This window comes from Miniopterus natalensis (genome assembly GCF_054644295.1).
Source record: "Miniopterus natalensis isolate mMinNat1 chromosome 5 unlocalized genomic scaffold, mMinNat1.hap1 SUPER_5_unloc_2, whole genome shotgun sequence".
Taxonomy (NCBI): domain Eukaryota; kingdom Metazoa; phylum Chordata; class Mammalia; order Chiroptera; family Miniopteridae; genus Miniopterus; species Miniopterus natalensis.
Window position 1 is genome coordinate 500,877 of NW_028269913.1, and position 14,984 is coordinate 515,860.

A 14,984-nucleotide genomic window follows, 5' to 3' on the forward strand; every position below is an offset into this window, starting at 1 on the left:
TTCAAGGACCTTCTTATCACACCAGCCTCAGAGGGAAGGCAGGAAATATTCTGAACTCTGTTCTTCTCATTAAAAGTTTCACCCACAATTAACTGAGGGTTCATGATCCATATCACCATCGTCATGGCTGTAAAGATACTGCGGTGCCTCACCCATAAGCCTTGCTCTGTGCCACTAGCGCCATGAGGGCAGTCAGAGTGAGGTTGCTCTCTGAGTAAAGGTCTGGCAGAGTCTTGCGATTCCATCTGAACATGTCCTTCATTTTCCTTATTTTCTACTCTGACTTCAAAGAATATATGAAGTGATCTTTGAAATGAGATTATAAAAACAAAAGTTTGCTTGTGAACAAATTGAAGGTCATTATTCTGTGATTACACCAAATAAAACTGGTAAACATACTATAAATGTAGAGAAGCCAGCCCGGAGTTCCTTACATCTGTTACACAAACAAGTCTATTTCATTTTTTCTGTTGTTTTAGGTAGAGGATGGTGAGGTCTACCTGTCATTCTAACATGTGAGTTTATCAATCAATTCTGTAGAACTCTCTGGCCAGAGCCCTCTATCTTACTGGATTTCAATAAATCTTTCTATAATCTTCATTATTTCCACCTTGAATTACTCTGAAAAGCTCAGTATGTTGGTGTATCTAATTTTTTATCTCAAATTGTAACATTTTGGCAAACCTCTTCATGATCTTAGATTTATTGATCACTATTAAAATTTCATCTCCATGTCAAAATTCTGGGATTTTCAAGGTTGGGCTTTCCCCACTGTGGACTACTCTTGGCCAAGTGGGTATGTTGTGGTATAAAGTACAGTCTGCTGAACATTTTAGACATCCCTTGGGTGTCAGTCTAAGAGCTCATGGAGGAATTTCATGAAAACCAGAGAAGTTCTTTTAACTTTTCAGCCAGGAGAGTAATGTCTCCAATCTGATGCTTTAAGGTATTGGATTTGGTGACATTTTTAAAATCTTCAGAACAAAGGGCTTGATATTATCCTCTGTGGGTTTTCCAAAACCACAAGTGTAGCCTTAATAACAGGTGATGTCTTGTGGTTCTTGTTTTGTTTCATTGTATATTTAATAGTCTGTAACAATGTGTGAGTGTGAGAGAGGGTCAGTGTGACAGCTGGTCCTGAGTGAGCCCCCGTGAAGAGGATTTGGTGTAAGGGCTTTGACATGGCAAAGGCCAAAGGATGCTTCCCTGAAGTGCACTTGCACACCTGTGTTCCTAACTGTCTCTGTAGACATAGTAGGTGCTGGAGCTGAACAGGCTGGGGTTTGAAATCTAAACTTAGCATTTTCCAGTTCATCCACCTTGTCTCACTTTCCTCATCTATAAAATGGGAATAATACCAAATTCACAAAGTATTGCAAGATTTAATGAGATACTGTGCATGAAACTTAGTATAATGTCAATTTGACATTGTGGAAAAAACCTTAATGTTAGGTTTTTTAAAAATATATTTTTTATTGATTTCAGAGAGAGGAAGGGAGAGGGAGAGAGAGAGAAACTGTAATGATGAGTCATTGATTGGCTGCCTCCCTCATGCCCCCTACTGGGGATCGAACCCCCAGCCCAAGCATGTGCACTGACCAGGAGTCGAACTGTGATCTCCTGGATCATAGGTTGATGTGGGATCACTGGGTCAAACGGCAGCTCCATTTTTAAATTTTGAGGAACCTTCATACTGTTTTCCATAGTGACTGCACCAGTCTGCATTCCCACCAGCTGTGTACTAGGGTTCCCCTTTCTCCGCACCCTCACCAGCACATGTCATTTATTGATACGTTGATGGTAGCCACTCTGACAGGTGTGGAGTGATACCTTATTGTGGTTTAATTTGCATCTCTCTAATGATTAGTGACATTAAGCATATTTTCATATGTCCCTTGGCCATCTGTATGTCCTGTTTGGAGAAATGTCTATTCAGGTCCTTTGACCATTTTTTTTTAATGGATTTTTTGTCTTCCTCTTATTGAGTTTTATTTCTTTGCATACTTTGGAAATTAGCCCCTTATCAGATGCATCATTGGCAAATATATATCCTATACTTTGTGGTTCCTTTGTATTTTGAGACAGATTTCTTTTGCTGTGCAGAAGCTTTTTAGTTTGATGTAGTCCCATATGTTTTTGTGGTTTTTTTTCCTTTTTCTCTTGTCCGAGGAGATATATCAGTGAAAATTCCACTGCAAGATGGCTGTGGTTATTCAGGGTCTTTTGGATTCCATAAAAACTTTTGGAATACTTGTTCTATCTCAATGAAATATGCTGTTGGTATTTTAATAAGAATTGCATTGACACTATCGATTGCTTTGGGTAGTATGGACGTTGTAATGATATGATATGAATTCTTCCAATCAATGAATATGGAATATTCTCCTATTTGTTTATATCTACCTCTATTTCTATTTTCAGTGTCCTGTAGTTTTCTGCGTACAGGTCTTTTACATCCTTGGTTAAATTTATTCGTAAGTATCTTATTTTTTTTAGTTGCAATGGTAAATGGTATTGTTTTTTAGTTTCTCTTTCTGAGAGTGCATTGTTGGTGTATAAAAATGCCACCAATTTCCTGATGTTAGTTTGGTATCCAACTACCTTGCTAAATTCATTTATCAAATCTAGTAGTACTTTGGTGGAGTCTTTAGGGTTTTCTATATGCAATATCATGTCATCTGCATATAATGACAGTTTTATTGGCTCCTTCCAATTTAGAACCCTTTTATGTTTTCTTCCTGTCTGATGGCTGTGGCTCAGACTTCCAGTACTATGTGGAATAAAAGTGGGGAAAGCAGACAACTCTGCTTTGTTCTTGTTTTTAAGAGAAATGGTTTTAATTTTTGACCAGTGGGTATGATGTTGTCATATATGGCCTTTATTATGTTGAGGTATGTTCCCTCTCCTTATACATTGCTGAGAGTTTTTATTTAAAATGGGTGCTGGAATTTACTGAATGCTTTTTCTGCATCTATTAACATGATCATATGATTTTTGTCTTTCATTTTGTATATGTGATGTATCACATTTATTGATTTGCAAATATTACAACAGCCTTGCATCCCTGGAATAAATCTCACTTTGTTGTGGTGTATGATCTTTTTAATGTATTGTTGGATCCACTTTGCTAGTATTTTGTTGAGGATTTTGACATCTGTGTTCATCAGGGATATTGGCCTGTAATCCTCTTTTTTGTAGTGTCTTTATCTGGTTTTGAGATTGGGATGCTGCTGACCTCATAAAAAGAGTGTGGGAGTTTTCCCTTTCTTGAACTTTCTGGAATAGAATAGGTGTTAATTCTTCTTTGAATGTTTGGTAAAACTCGCTTGGAAATCCATCTGTTCCAGGACTTTTGTTTGCTGGGAATTTTTTGATGACTGCTTCAATTTCATTAGTTGTTATCAGCTTATTCAGGTTTTCTGCTGCTTCTTGATTCAGCTTTGGAAGGTTGTATGTTTCTAGGAATTTGTCCATTTCACCCATGTTTTCCAGTTTGTTGGCATATAGTTGGTCATTGTATTTTCTTATGATCCCTTGATTTTCCTTTGGGTCAGTTGTTATATCACCTCCTTCATTTCTGATTTTATTTATTTGAGCTCTTTCTCTTTGTTTCTTAGTGAGTCTGGCTATAAGTTCACTAATCTTATTTATCTTTTCAAAGAACCAGCTCTTGGTTTCATTTTCTTTTGTATTGTTTTTTCAGTCTCTATGTCATTAATTTCTGCTCTGATCTTTATGATTTCCTTCCTCGTATTTCCTCAAGGCTTTTCTTGCTGTTCTCATTCTAGTTCTTTTAGTTGTTGTGTTAGATGGTTCATTAGATCTTTTTCTTGTTTCTTGAGATAGGCCTGTAATGCTATGAATTTTCCTCTCAGGACTGCTTTTACTGTGTCCCATAGATTGTGTGTTATTTGTCGTTTTCTGTTCATTTTAATTTTTATCCATGAAGTTTTTGATTTCTTCTTTGATCTCATTAGTAACCCATTAATTATTTAATAAATGTTATTTAGCTTCCATTGTGTTTGAATATTTTTGAGTTTGTGTGTATGTGTGTGTGTGTTTTTGTAGTGGCTGATTTCTACTGTCATACCATTTTGACCAAAGAAGATGCTTGTTATGATTTTAATTCCCTTGAACTTGTAGAGACTTGTTTTGTGCCCTAACATGTGGTGTATTTTTGAAAAGTTCTGATGTGCACTTGAGAAGAAGGTGTATTCTGCTGCTATAGGTTGAAATGTTCTGTAAATACCAGTTAAATCCATTCGAGCAAGTGTGTCATTTAATGTCTCTGTTTCACTTTAGCCTTCAAGACACACATAGAGCCTGGCAAGCATAACTCAGCAGTTGAGCACTGACCTATGATCCAGGTGATTGCAGTTTGATTCCTTGTCAGGGCACATGCCTTTGTTGTATGCTCGATCCCCAGTAAGGGGCATGTAAGAGGCAGCCAATCAATTACTCTCTCATCATTGATGTTTCTATCTCTTCCTCTTCTTCTCCCTTCCTCTCTCTGAAATCAATAAAGACAAAATAAAAAAATAAAATAAAATAAAATAAAATAAAAAAGACACACATAGGATGAGAGTGAAGGGATTGCAAAAGGTACTTCATGCAGATCATAACCAAACAAGAAAGCAGGAGTAGATATACTATCAGATGAGCAGTCTTTAAACCAAATATAGTAAAAAAGACAAAAAAAGTAATTATATTATATAAAAGGGTAAATTCATCAAGATACAATATCAGTTATAAATATTTATGCATCCTACAACAGAGCACCTATATATATAAAGCAAAACTCACAGAGCTGAAGTAAAAATAAACATCAATGCAGTGGCTATGGACTTTCTTACCACACTCTGAAGAATGGATAGATCATTGAGACAAGGAATCAATTAAAAAAAAGCAGACGTGAAAGGGCAGACTGGTGGACCTAACAGACATTTACAGAACATTCTACCCAACAGCAAAATACATATTTTTCCTCAAGCGCGCCTGGAACATTTTCCATGGTAGACCATATGTTAGGTTACAAAATAACTCAGCATATTCATGAAGGTTGAAATCATATCAAGTATCTTCTCTGAACTCCATGATATAAAACTAAGAATGAGTAACAAGAGGACAGCCGTAAATTTATAAATCCAGGGAAGTTAAACAAAGCTTTTGTGAACAATCAATTAAAAAATTTAAAAGGAAGATTCAAAGTTATCTTGAGACATACCAAAAATATAGGATGCAGCAAAGTCAGTTCTAAGAGTGAATTTCATAGTAATAAATCCTTACATTTAAAAACAAGAAAGATATCAAATAAAAAAAAAAAAAAAACTGACAAGATTTAAACAAGAAAAATAAGAACAAACTGAATGCAAAGTTAAAGAAGGAAAATCAGAGCAGAAATAAAATAGAGAAAAAAAAATTTTTTTTAAAGGGATTAACAAAAGTTAGTTCTTTGGAAAGATAAACAAAATTGACAAAACTTTATGTACGATAACCAAGAAAAACAAAGATCACCCAAATCAACAAAATTATAAATATTAAGAAAATATTACAACAACTACCACAGAAATACAAAATACCACAAGAGGCTACTGTGAACAACCATTATACCAACAAACTGGAAAACCTAAAAGAAACTGGAACATTCTAGTAAACATTCCAGTACCCAAAGTTAAATAAGGAAGAATAGAAAATCTGAACATGCCAATTACTGTACAAATAAGGAGATAAAATCAATAATTATAAAACTCTCACAAAGATTTATCAGCACCAGAGCTTCACTGGTGAATTTTACTAAATATTTAAAGAAGAATTAACACCAATTCTTCTCAAACCTTTCCAAAAATTGAAGAGGTGGAAACCTTACAAGCTCATTGGCTGTGTTCAGCATTACCCTGATACCAAAGTCAGAAAAGAACACTATTAGAAAAAATACTTGTAAGCTAATAACCCTGATAAATAAAGATTTAAAAACTATCCAGAAAAAACAACTACCACCATATGTAATGCAGCAGTACATGAGAAGGATCATGAATCATGATAAAATGGGATTCATATCTGGGAAGCATGTATGATTCCCCATACACTAATCACATCAATAGAATAATAAAAAAGTATGATGATGATTGTTTTCACAGATGCAAAAAAGTCATCTGGCATAATTTAAGATCCATACATAATAAAATATTTTAACCAATTACATAGAGAATGAACATACCTCAACATAAAAAAGACCATATACGAGAAGCCCACAGCTCACAAAGTCAATGATTAAGGGGTCACTGTGTAAGATATATAAAGAACTTATACAACTCAATGCCAAAAACAACCCAAATAAACCAATAGAAAATGGGCAACAGATTTGAAGGCATTTTCCAAAGAAGGTACATGACCAACCCACAGGTACATAAAAAGGTGTTCAATATCATGAATCATTAGGGAAATGCAAGTCAAAACCACAATGCAATATGACCTCATGCCTGTTACAACGGCTATTATCAAATAGACATGTAATAACTAATGGCAGTAAATGAATCAAAATAAGTTATCAAGAAATAAGAAGACAGCACAGTGGAATTTATCCAATCAGAGCAGAAAAAAGGGGGGAAAATCCCCAAAGTTTAGTAAAAATAGCTCAAGGTAATTTGAAACAACATCAAGTGGACCAATATTTGCATTATAATAAGCCCAGAAGGACAAAATAGATTAAAAGGGCAGAAAAATTATTTTTAAAAATAATGGCTGAAAATGTTCCTAGTCTGGAAAAGGAAACAGACATCTGGTTTCAGGAAACTCAGGGTTCTAAAGGGGATGAATCCAAAAAGGCTCACACAAAACCAAATTACAGTGGTACTTCAGTTTTCAAACGTCTCTGTTGATGTACATTTTGGTTTAGGAACACCGTAAAGCAGACATAAATGCTTCAGTTTTTGAACACATCTCGGAAATTGAACATGCCTCACAGCTTCCGCTGAGTTCAAGAGCCTGAGGCCTAGCTGTTGGCTGTTGAGTCCTCGGTTTTTGAACATTTTGGAACTTGAACAGTCTTCCGGAATGGATTACATTAGAAAACCAAGGTACCACTGTACAATTAAAAGGTCAAAAGTTAAAGATGGGAGAATCTTAAAGCTGCAAGAGAAACCCATCTTGTAACATACAAGAAACCCTCCCTTAAGTTTATTAGCTAATTTTTCAGCAAAAAAGTTTGCAATCCAGAAGGGAGTGGCATGATGTATTCAAAGTGCTGGAAGAAAACAATTTACCAACCAAGAATACTCTCTCTTGCAAAAAGTTGTCCTTCAAAATTGAGAGAGAAGTAAACAGTTCACCAGACAAGCTAAAGCTGAAGGAATTCATCACCACTAGACAGGTTTTATAATAAATATTAGAGGGACTTCTTTAAGCTGAAATGAAATGGTGCCAAATTGTAATAAGAAAAAATTACATGTTATAAACCTCACTGCCTAAACTAAACATAGAGTTAAATTCAGAATAACGTTATGGTGTAATGGTGGTGGTTTTATCATCTACAAATTTAGTGTAAAAGTTAAACAAATTAATAAAATTAATTATGACTACAGTAATTTGTTAATAGAAACACAAGGTAAAAAGATATAAAATGTGACATCAAAAACAAAAAAAAAGGGAAATGAAAGTGAAAATATAGAGCCTTAGAATGTATTGGTACTTAAGTTGTTATCGGCTTCAAGTAGACAGTTATGATTCTAAGATAACTAACGTAAGCCCCAGGATATCCACAAAAAAATAAAAACTGTAGTATACACACAAAAGATAAAGATAAATTGTTCTAAGCATACCCCTGAATTCATAAAGGAAATGAGCAAGAGAAAGGAAGAAACAAAACTATTATGAATCAGCCAGAAAATGATTTACAAATGGTAAAAATAAGTCCATCCCTTTCAGTAATTAATTTAAATATAAATGAACTACATTTTCCAGTCAAAAGACAAAGAGTGGCTGAATAGATTAAAAAAACAAAATTAAAGACCCAAATATGTGCTGACTGGGAGAAACTCACTTCAGGTGTAAGGTACACATAGACTGAAATTAATATTCCATGTAGATGGAAACAAAGAGAAAGACGGGATAGCTATCGAACATCATTCAAATCAGATGAGTATAATAAGATACAAAGAAAGTCATTATATATTGATGAATAAGTTAATTCTATAAGAGGATATAGCGTTCGTAGATATTTACTCATCCCACATGGAAGGACTTAAAAAATATAAGGCAAACTTTAACTGACATAAATGGTGAGAGAGACCACAACAATAGGGAACATCAACATGCCACTTTCATAAAAGGAAGCATCCGGACAGACAACCAGTATGAAAACATTGGACTTAAACTGCACATTACACTGGATGGACTTAACAGAAATTTCAGAATATCCCTTCCAAAAGCAGAAAAATACACATTCTTCTCAAGTGCACAAAGAACATTCTTGAGGAAAGATCGTATGTTAGGCAAAAAAATGTCTTAATAAATTTAACAGGATTGAAATTATACCAAGCATCTTTTCTGATCCCTGTGATATTAAACTAGAAATCAAATACAAGATAAATGTGGAAAATCCGCAAATATGAGGATATTAAATGACATGCTACTGAACAACAGCAGAAGACAGGAAGAGTTCGACTAAAGAATATCGATGCAAATATGCATAGCCATGGACGCAGACAAGAATATAGCAGAGCCTCAGCAGGGGTGGGAGCAGGGTGGAGAGGCAAAGAGGGGGTAGTAATATGGGGGACATCTGTAATACAGTCAACAATAAGAAAAAGAAACAAAAAGACCTCAAATTGTCTAGCTCTACACCTCAAAGAACTAGAAAATGAAGAACAAAGTAAAACTAAGGTTAGTAGAAGGAAGGAAGCAAAAATGACAAGGGCGGAAATAAATGAAATATAGTGTAAAAAGAAAATAAAAAAGATGAATGAAGCTAAGATCTGGATTTTACTTATTAATTTTCTTATTTTTAAATAATTTATTAAATTTATTTGGGTTACATTCGTTAATGAAATTATATTAAAAATATGCCTGGCAGGGCATGGCTCAGCGATTGAGCATCAACCTAGGATCCAGGATATCGAGGTTCTATTCCCAGTCAGGGCACATACCCAGGTTGTGGGCTCAATCCCCAGCCGGGGAGTGCAGAAGGCAGCCCATCAATGATTCTTCCGTCATTGATGTTTCTATCTCTCTCTCTCTCCCTCTCCTTTCCTCTCTCTGAAATCAATGCATATTTATATTTTTTATATGTATATTAAATATATATAAAACATATATATATATAAAACATACACACATATAACACAATAGGTGAAACTTTGGTTTGACTCACCCAAGAAAAATGAAAGAATATTCAGATAAATGAAACAAAAACAAAATAAGAGTCATCACAGCTAATGTTACCATGGAAACACAAAAGATCATGGGAAATTTCTCTGAAGATTTTTATGCAAACATATTTATGCAAATTTTTCTATCTCTGAGTAGGTGTCATCCATGACAGGAAACATAAAGGTTAACCTTAAAAACAAATAAATTCCTAGAGACATTAAAATCTTCCTAGTATAAATTATTTAGAAATAGAAAATCTGAGCAAGTCAATTACTAGTAAGGAGATTAATCATTAATCAAGAAATGCCCAAACCACAAAAGTCCAGGACCAGATGGATTTACTTGTGAAATGTAACAACACTTAAAGAAGAATTAATACCAATCATTCTCAAATTCTTCCAAAATATAGAAGACCAGGGAATACTTTCAAACTTACTTTATGAGACCAGAACTACTATGTACCAAAACCAGACAAGGACACTATAATAGTGAAAACTCTAGCCCAATTTCCTTGACAAACAGAGATGCAAAAATCTTCAACATAATATTAGCAAACTGGATTCAACAGTACATTTAAAATAGCATATATCATGGACTATAAGATTTATTCCACAAATGCAAGGATGGCCCAATACCCTCAAATCAATCAATATGGTACACCACATTAGCAAAATGAAGGATAAATATCATATGATCATTTCAATAGATGAAGGAAAAGCATTTGACAATATTCAATATATATTCATAATAAAAACTCTCAACAAACTGGGTATAGAGGCAGCCTGCCTCAGCCTATTGGAGGCCACATATGACAAGCCCACAGCTAACACCAGAGTCTACAGTAAAAAGTTGAAAGCTTTTCCTCTAAGATCAGAAACATGGTGATGCCCACCTCACCACTTTTATTCAATATAGTTCAGGAAGCCCTAGCCAGAGCAATGAGTCAAGAAAAGAAAACAGAAGTTATACTAATCAGAAAAGAAAAAAAATAAAACTGTCTTAATTTCATGATGACATGATATCCCTGTGACAGATGTGTGTGTGTGTGTGTGTATATATATATATATATTCCTAAAAACTCCATCAAAACACTCTTCACACTAATAAATTAATTTAGTAAATTTGAAGATACAAAATAATATACAAAATTAGTTGTGTTTCTATACCCTAATAATAAACTAACAGAAAAAATAATTAAGAGAATAATCCTGCAGCAAAAAGGAATAAAATACTTATGAATAAATTTTACTCAGGAAGTTGAAGCCTTCACATTGAAAACTGTACAACATTGATGAAAGTCTGAAGATACACATATGTGGAAAGATATTTCCTGCTCATAGATTGGTGGAATTAATATTGATGAAATGCCCATACTACCCAAAGCTATCTACAGAGTCAATGCAATCCCTATTAAAATTTCAATTTTCAGAGAAATGGAGCAGGCAATTCTAAAGTTGTTAAGTTACCACAAAGACCACAAATAGCCAAAGCAAACTTGAAAAAGAGGAACAAAGTGGAGGCATCATATTTCCTGCTTTCAACTATATTATAAAACTATAGTAATGAAAACAGTATGATATCAGCATTAAAACAGACACAGAAATCAGTGTCACAGAATTAAAAGCCCAGAAATTAACCCCTGCATGGCTAATTAACGTATGGCAATCAAAGAACATACTATAAGGAAAGTATAGCCTCTTCGATAGATTGTGTGGAGAAAACTGGACAGTCACATGGCAAAAGAATGAAACTGGACCACCATCTCACACCACACACAAAAACCCAGTCAAAATGCATTAAAGAGTTGAACATAATACCTGAAGCCATAATTCTCCAATAAAATCTTAGGTGGTAAGTTCCTTGACCTTGGTGTGCACAATGGTTTTTTAGACTTGGCACCAAAAGCAAAAGGAACAAAAGCAAAAATAAACAAGTAAAATGACAGCAATAAAGCTTCAAAAATATAGCCTACCAAATGTGAGAAAATATTTGCCAATCATATATCTGGTAAGGGATGAATATCCCAAATGTATATAAAAATGCATATATCTTGTAAGGGATGAACATCCTAAATGTATGCCCTGGCTGGTGTGGCTCTGGTTAGAGCGTAGGCCCACGGACCAAAGGCTCTCGGGATGATTCCCAGTTATGGACCAAAGGGTCTTGGGATGATTCCCAGTCTAGGGCACATACCTGGGTTGCAGGCTCAATCCGAGGCCCACGTTGGGGCACACGGATGTTTCTCTCTCTTTCTTCCCCTCTACCCCTCCTTTCCACTCTCTCTAGAAATCAATGGAAAAAATATCCTCAGTTGAGGATTAAAAAAACAAACAAACAAACAAAAAACTCATAAAACACAATAGAAAGGAATGACAATCTTTTTTAAAAAATTTTATTATTGTTTAAAATATTACAGGTGTCCCTTTTTCTCCCCAATGACCCGTTCCACCCTGTTCCTTCCCCTTCTCCAGTCCCTCTCCCCACCATCGTCCATGTCCTTGGATTGTGTATATATGCATATAAATTATTTGGTTACTCTCTCCCCCTCCACCCACCCGCCCTCCTCCATCCCTCTGACATTCATCAGTCCCATCTATGCTTCCATGTCATTGAATCTATTCTGTTCATCAAGTTCTTTAGATTCCATGTATAAGTGAGATCATGTGATATTTGTCTTTCTCTACCTGGCTTATTTCACTTAGCATAAGATCTCCAGGTCCATCCCTACTGTCCCAAAGGGTACAAGATTCTTCTTTACAGCTGCGTAGTATTCCATGGTGTAAATGTCCCACAGCTTTTTATCCACTCAGCTACTGATGGGCACTTGGGCTGTTTCCAGATCTTAGCTGTTGTAAACTGTGCTGCTATGAACATCGGGGTGCATATATTCTTTCTGATGAATGTCTCAGGATTCTTAGGATACATTCCTAGGAGTGGAATCACTGGGTCAAAAGGCAGTTCCATTTTTAATTTTTTGAGGAACCTCCATACTGTTTTCCATAGTGGTTGCACCAGTCTGCATTCCCACCAGCAGTGGACATCATACTCAATGGGCAAAAACTAAAACCATTTCCATTAAAAACCGGAACAAGACAGGGATGTCCACTTTCTCCACTCTTATTCAACATAGTACTGGAAGTCCTCGCCATAGCCATCAGGCAGGAAGAAAACATGAAAGGTATCCAAATTGGAAAGGAGGAAGTAAAACTGTCATTATTTGCAGATGACATGAAAATCCTAAAGACTCCATCAAAATACTACTAGATTTGATAAATGAATTTGGCAAGGTAGCTGGATACAAAATCAACATCCGGAAATCAATGGCATTCTTATACACCAACAATGAACTTTCAGAGAGAGAAGCTAAAAAAGCAATACCATTTACCATTGCAACTAAAAAAATAAGATACATAGGAATAAACTTAACCAAGGATGTAAAAGACCTGTGCTCAGAAAACTACTTGATACTGAAAAAAGAAATAGAGGAAGATTTAAACTAGTGGAAGAAAATACCATGCTCATGGATTGGAAGAATTAATATCATCAAAATGTCTGTACTACCCAAAGCAATTTATAAATTTAAGACAATCTTTTTAAAAATGGGCAGAAAAGCTGAACAGTTTTTCAGAGAAAACACACCAATGGCGAAGGGTTACATGAAAAGATGCTCAACATCACTAAGCAGGCAAATGGAAATGAAAACTCCAATGAGACATTCCTTCACATCTATTAGAATGGCTATTATTAAAAGCACAAAAAAGAACACTTACAAATGTTTGTGAGGACAGGGAGAAAAGGGATCCATTGTGCACTGTTGATGGGAAGGTAAATTGGTGCAGGCACAGGAGTTAATAGTTTTGGGGTCCACAAAACAATTAAAAATAGAAAAATCATATGACCCATCAATTCCACGTCTGGAGACTCATTGAAAAAATAGAAAAATCACTATCTCAAAGAGATATCTGACCCCCATGTTCATGCCGACTTATTTACAATGCCACAATATGAAAACAACCTAAGTGGCCATTGATGGATGAATGTATAAAGAAAACATTATCTGTATAATTAAGCTATAAAAAAGGACATCCTGCCCGGCCGGCATGGCTCAGTGACTGAGCATTGACCTATGGTCCAGGAGGTCACGGTTCCATTCCCAGTCAGGGCACCCGCCCAGGTTTTGGGCTCGATCTCTCAGCGGGGGCGGTGCAGGAGGCAGCCTACTAATGACTCTCTCTGAAGTTATACATACACAAAATTGATTATTGGTTATCAAAGGGGAAGTTTGGGGGGAGGGGAGCGAAAGGGTAAAGGTGGCCAAAAGATATGAACTTCCAATTCTAAGATAAATAAGCTCTGGGGCTATAACACATTTGGTGACTGTAGTTAACAATAGTGTATGGTACACTTGCAAGTTGCTACAAGAGTATATCTTAAAATCTCATAAAATAATTGTAGCTAAGTGTGGTAATGGAGATTAACTAAACTTATTGTGGTAATTATTTTGCAGTATATACAGATATCAATCATTATATTATACACTTAAAAATAATACAATATTATGTGTCAATCATATTTCAGTAAAAAAATGTAGCCTTTGAAACTTGAAAGAATTAATGTGTAGATCACAGATCAGCAGTACTGCCTTGGGCCAGATTGTAACTATTTAAGCCTTTAGGACAAGAGGGAAAACCAAAGATAATGCAGGTATTTATAAGCATGTGTACAAAATTGAAGGTATATATATCTATATAATAAGATAGGAAATTTTTTTCATATTTTTTGACAAAATTAAAAATGTAATAATAAAGTACTTTTTGATAACAGGTCTAGTAATAAGAATGGAACTCTTTTTGTTTCAGGGCTGGGTGATAACATTTTGTTTAATTGAGGTTCAAAATTATTGTTTGCTGTCTCCAAATTGATTACAAATGCTCATCTCTGTCTATTGGTAATGAGATTTTATGTATTTCATCTGGGAAAATGTCTTTTCACTCACATAAAACTGGAAAAATTCTGATCTCAATCCATAGGCATTGATGCTACTTTATCACAGTCATTGTCTGGATGCCTAGTAGCTCAGCCACTTTACTTCCATTCAGTTCCAAGAGCTTGGATCCCATAGTCCCTGCTGAGATTTTGCCTGTCCTCTCCTGTTTACAGCTGCCTCTTGTTTCTGCTTTGGCAGTGCTAACCCCAGCCTCACCCAGGTGGCTAATTCTAGACGCAGCCCAATACTGGATCTCTACTTGCCAAGGACAAACACCTGTCCTTCCTATCCCACTGCCTACCTGCTAGTTTTCTGATTCCTGGGCATGCTCACAAACTCTATGTAGGTTTTTCTGCTTTCCCTTTAGACAGGCCCTCCCTCCTTGAAGTTGACCACCTGCCCAACTATCCCTGCTCTTATGTTACTTAAGGTCTCCTTGCTGTACCAAACTGCTTCTTCCAGTTGCTGGACTGCGGCCTAGTATCTGGCTCACCTCCACCATCCTCTCTAGTGTCTGGTTTCTCTGGGCCTTTCCAGTCTGACTTGTCCAACCCTAACCAAGCTCTAGGGCTGGGACCAGGAAGGGTAGGTTTATGAGACTTAAGGAAGCCCCTGAGGCTTCCCACACACA